The following is a 6,000-nucleotide window of genomic DNA, read 5'->3' as shown; positions in this document are numbered from 1 at the left end:
CAAAAAGTTAGGTTTGTTATTCAGTATGAGTGATTGTATTCTCCGACAAAACTGTTTTATTACAGACTGAGATAGTGATTGTAGAAGGGACCCAATTACTACAACTGGTAGGGTCGGCTATCGACTTCCATTGGTTTAGATAGTGGCTCGCTGATTTTTACTCAGTCGGAAAAAAATATTTCTTATTTATCTTGGGGGCACTGACACATGTTGATGCTCTATCTGGTTGTATTTATAAGTAAATCTTAACTTGGAAATAGGAAATGTAAATCTGTGTAGTCAATAGTTGCTGGAAACACTTTCTGTTCATTCGCAGAAGTTCGCGCGCGAACAAATATATTAAATTTAAAACGGCATTACCGAGAAATGATAACGTCTTAATACAATCAAAGCAGGCCGCATCCACATGAGCACAAGGAACGACTCATGAGTCAAATTGTTTCACAGCTAAGTATGTCATCAACTTTGCTTTAAATCAATTCATCATAATTTCGTTTCATGCGTGAAGACTTCAAGTGGTGAGTTTCGAGGTCTTTTCGTGATATGTTTTAACGTCACCATGCACTTAGCGACGATCAGTAGCAATTTCCTTTCTTTGAACAAACAAGCTTGGAACGCAGAGGGGTGGTGTAAGTTCCAAATATTTAGAATTCCGGATGAAGCTTAAACTAATCAAATTGTGACGATAAATTGTGTATTAAACCCGATTAATCGTGATGAGAGCTTTCGAAGAGCTGCCGTGATGAGGAACAGCGATTTACCGTGAACAAATTCACTCTTCCTTCTTATTTTATCGAAAACAAACTTATTCCTCGAGACACATGTTGACATTGGTTGGCATTTATATTTTAAATTAACTTTAAAATGTGACCGAACATTCTGCGTGTCTGAAATAGTTAATTATTATTCTATCTTTGATTATAGCATCTAATCCAGTCAACAATGTTGAAATGTTTGTGTATTACCGTAGTGTTGTTTTTACGACCAATACAAGGTTTGAGATCTCATAGATTATCCATAATTAGAGCAGAATTAACTGCAGAGTTGACAAGCAGACAGCTGCCAAATTTTTCATAACGTCCTTAGGAGAACCCTTTACCCAGTTCCATGGTTTAGTTCTCCCATATGTTGCCGTAAGGGAGTCTTCAGAAGCGTCAGGTGAACGAACGAGGTGGTCTCTGAACCTGGGGTTAAGTCCTAGGATACATTAAGAAAATTTGGCCTAAATTATCAGGAGGATTATGTCACCACACGTTGGGCCATCAGCCAAGAGGAAATGATAAAGTTTAAAAAAAAGAAAAATCAAGAACACAAAACGTGTCGTTTACTTCCGAGGGGTTCATAAAAAATCAGGTCACTTTTGTGTGAGATCTTTCCGAAGAATTTTTTTTGTTTTCAATCAGAAAAGAATTTGAGAATGTTTTTACTTATTTCTTTTAGAATGCCTCGAGGTTGTAATTTTCATTGAGTAGGAAAATCATCCACGAGACCTTTCGAATACCGAGAAATTCATGGATCAGTTAATATGATCCCTTTCAAAAACACGATTGAAATAGATTTCTTCAGTGATTTGGAATAGCTTTCTAACGGTAAAATAGAAAAAAAAATGATTCGTTTTAATCTTATCACATTGAATTGAAAGCCATCATTCGCATGTCTTGAAGTTAACAAATCGTAGGAGCTTTGCTGATAAATAAAATCCCATTGTGCTATATTTTATTTTTTAAATTTACTTTTAATTTTTTCCAATTCCTTTTTATGTCGTTCTTTAAATGATTTATTTAGACTCCCTGTTAGCGACAACTTAATCCACGAGGCCGTCTTAGTTTTGAAAGCAATGCAGACAACTATAAAAATACACTGGACAGAAAACCTTAAAATACTAGCGGTGCGTGCTATCTTTATTGGGGAGGTTGGAAAGATGTTGCGCGGTTCGGAATCAGGCAGCGTTTACAGGAACGCGGTTTCATTTGTATCCGCATCGTATTCGATGCGGTTACGCCTTCTGTTTACGCGACACCGATCGAGTCCGTTGGCGAAACCGGGTCGATTTGAAAACGCTGCCAAAAGTGGAGCGTTTTCAATACGTTAGGGTTTCATCTGTCGTGTAAACAGCGAAACCGCATCGATTTGAATACGGTTACTATTTTGGCGCGAAATATGCATTGTTCGATTCAAAATGGTAAATTTAGCACGTAGTGCAGCGCTCGCTTATACCACCACGACTTTGACTTTCTGGCGAAAACGCAGTTCCGTGTAAACACTTCCAAACCGCATCGATTTTGACTTTTGAAGACATGAAACCGTTTCGGTGTGAGACCGCGTTCGTGTAAACGCTGCCTCAGTGTACTTTGCCGTGTAGAGCGTGCTAATGAATCGGATTTTTATGAGGAAGAGATTTTCTCCATGTCCAATTATCAGATTACCGTTCTTGTGCATTTAGCCCTTTCTTGGCTCAAGAGTCAAATCCTGTAATAACTTTCTCCATCTTGGATATCTTTAGTTTTGTCGTCGATTGGAGTGCAAGTACTCATAGTAACAGTGCTTTTCTGATACTGTTATCAATGCCGAATGCTTAATTTCCTTTTATCATGTGTGCGAAGCAGTGTATTTTTCCTTGTCACGACGACATCTTTAAGGTAGCCGTGTTTCTTTTGAGAAATATTAGACTCTCCAAAATAGGTGGTATGGGAAACAATCACCTCCGATTGACCCTTATACATTAAAGTGCGTTGATCCTATTCAGCCGAAAATAGTTCCATTCCCAGGAAACCAAGGATTGTTGATTTGACAAATAATCCTTGCGTTGTGGATGCCTTCGACCAATAACAGGTTGCCAAGAAACAGCAATTTTTTTCGTAATAATTGTAAATTGCAAAAGAAAAAAGGTCACTAGGGCAAAAAAACCAGAAAGGTGTTTGTTAGGAACAGTCAAAACTGATGCTTCCAACATCCTCTTATTAATGTTGCAACCATTGAATCTTAAAGTATTTGAGTCATAGCCAAGCCTGGTTTAGTACCAAAATGAATTGGGGATTAAAAAGTTGACTTTGTATTATTTTAACCCTGGCTTCCGGCCTTGACCTCCGTTTTGTTGCTGTGGAAAACTTTCCTCTGCCACAGGTAAAATGTGAAATCTTATTTTTTGAAACCGTCGTATCTCAGGGAAGACTAACTGCCATTGAATTCCGAAACATTAACCATATTTCTTGTCTAGTAACGCGATAGACAGCCTGGGAAAATCTCCTTGCTGAGAGAATTAAAAGGTGCACCACTTTCTTAGTTCTAAATGTTTTCTTAAAGAGACTTCCATCGGCATTTTATCGTGACTATTTGCAATTAGTATCATTCATTTTAAATTTACTTTAAACTATTTCAAGTTGAGTACAAGTGCAACACACAGCTCCGTAACTTGAAACAATGTGAGAAAATTTGCACAATTTTTCCACTCTTTGAGAACGTGATCTACTAGATGCTATCTCGCAATCAAATTTGTTCATTGCAATTGACAGATTTTGCAAAGCATAGGGAAGACCGATTGAATTTCCAGTCACACAGTTATTACACAATAGGAAAGTTATTGGGATACCACCAAAATGCGAGTTACCATTTAAGACGGCCGGTAGCGAGTAAAATTGTAATTCAGGACCCCTTTATATCGATCAGACCACGAATAATTCATACCAGCGAGCTTAGCTCAAATGTAATCATACTGCTGTTTTTTTTTTTTCATTTGTCCTATTTTATCGGTACAACCAGTAAACTTAGTGTTTGTTTTTTTATGGTTTCGAATGATTGTATTACCTATTTATTGTATTCTCCGGATGAACAGAAGACCCGTTTCTTGAGGAAGTGATCAGTTCTTATAATTAAAGAGTTTAGGAGTTAGCTTTCCTTCTCTATCTGGTATCCAGTATTAGGTCGATTAGACAAAAAATGCAATATTTTTTTCTAACCCAAAGTACTCAAACAAAAGGCTTCCGAAAAAAAAAAAAAGCTTTAGCCTTTAATCCATGGCTGAACTCTGAAACACCGTTCGCCAACAGTTTTGATTTTAGTGGCGATTTTGGGCAAGAGGTGAACGTCATCCATTCGGTATGAATTTGGAAACGGTCCGCCATTGTGATCACAACAAAGATGCTGCGAGTGTCTAACAAAAACTGCAATTCGGCTCAAACTGAATTGTGGCTATTTTGCATAAGGTCTTTGAAGAATAGATCCGTGACTTTGTCTTTCCACTTCTTGTTAAAGACGCAGGAGTCAATGGGTTAAATAGAAAAACAAACATTATAAAGTCACGATAAAGGCACATTTATTATTGGAATGATCACAAATCAGGAACGTGCCCTCACCTGCTTCATCGCCATCACATGACTGGAGATTCTCAAGGACATTCTTGGTAATTTTCTTTCTTTGCACATCCTTACTTCGCTGTCAGTTATGTCCTGCTGCTTCATGCAGCAACTATAGAATCGCTAGTGAAACTTTAGACATGTCGTGATAATTCTGATAAAATGCATGCTTAGCTGAAGACAAACCAGTTTTATCCTTCCTCAAGACTGACATTATATAAGAAACTTGACAGCAGTTGGGAAGCGCTGAAAAAAAAAAGACACAACTTTCCGCTTTCTCTCAGTCGAGTGGTTACACGAAGCATGCGAGTACCTCCACCCTTAGAACCGCCCTTTGCAAGTTCCGCTTTTAAGAGCACGTTAGCATTTAATGAATATCTCTATTCTTTCACTTTTAATTAACATTTTTCTCTGTATTGAGAGCCAGAGCAACAAGCTTGCGAAAGAAAGTGATAGTAATGATGAGATATTTCGTTGTAAATATCGTCATAAAAGCATGATGTAACAATATTTATAAGACTTGATGGGGAAAGAATCATGATTCTGTGTTTACGACTTCTCCAAAAGTTTCAAGTCAACGACTTTGATAACAGATCGCCTTAGAGAGTGGTGATTGCTTTATTGCTTGCTTCATATCTATTTAGTTAAGCGTCCTCTAAAGATTGACCACGCTCTCAGAGTTCTTTCCCAGTCTAAATTTAATGTCAACTTGGTACCTGTATTAAGTATCCAGTTTCTTACGCTCAGGTATCAAAAAGGCGTTACAAAGTTCAGAAATTGATGACAGTTTTTTGTTTCCGGAGTGTACTTGATAAGCCATCCGGATACCCTGATTCCAGATTAATCCACGAGAATAAGAACACATTCTTTTCAAAGCACGATTTATCACCATGTGGTTTCCTTAGACAACTGAGCTTTGCTCCTCACTGTCTCTCAAGACTCAGGTGCCTCAATTATTACTGGCTACAATCTGCTGGGGGTAAGCCCCTGCGATGGATTAAATATTCCTTCCAGGGGGAAGTAGCAAATTTTCAAACTACTCCAGATCCATATGAAATATACATCTTTGCACAATTATTGAACAATTACCGTGAAATTATGTAAACTTGTAATCTTCCCTTTCGTATAAATAGAAACGTATATGTATTTCTTCTATTTTTTTAGTTCAGATGTATAAGATACTTTGTTTTTGTTTAATAGTTGTATTGTATTGTGGTGTTACACAACTCGTCTATGGTGCGGTAAGCCTTTGCCACCATTTTCGTGGACGAAAACAAAAGATCTCTCATAAATTCTTTCATTCGTCGATAAGCATTTCTCAATTGGTTTCAAGCCACCTGCATGTGATGACCTAAAAGAAAAGCGCAGGTCACTCATCGTCATTTGTCTGGCTTCATTTGTAAACCAAAGTTGGCATTCTCGCGTTAAAAAGAAATACATTAGCAGCAATGCAAATATGACAAAATATGCTGTGGGTGCATACCATTTCGGATTTCTTTTTATTCCTGCTGTGCTCATTTTGAACCTTGGTCATCCGGTTGACCTGTCTTTGCAGTTGCTGTGTACTCGCATTGGTTCCCTTTTTTTCTTTTTCTTTCAATTAAGTTCAGTCCTAGTCATCTCAAAAGTTTGATGTTATTCGAGCGTA

This window comes from Montipora foliosa, chromosome 4 (genome assembly GCF_036669935.1).
Source record: "Montipora foliosa isolate CH-2021 chromosome 4, ASM3666993v2, whole genome shotgun sequence".
Taxonomy (NCBI): Eukaryota; Metazoa; Cnidaria; class Anthozoa; order Scleractinia; family Acroporidae; genus Montipora; species Montipora foliosa.
This window is presented reverse-complemented; position numbering follows the sequence as displayed.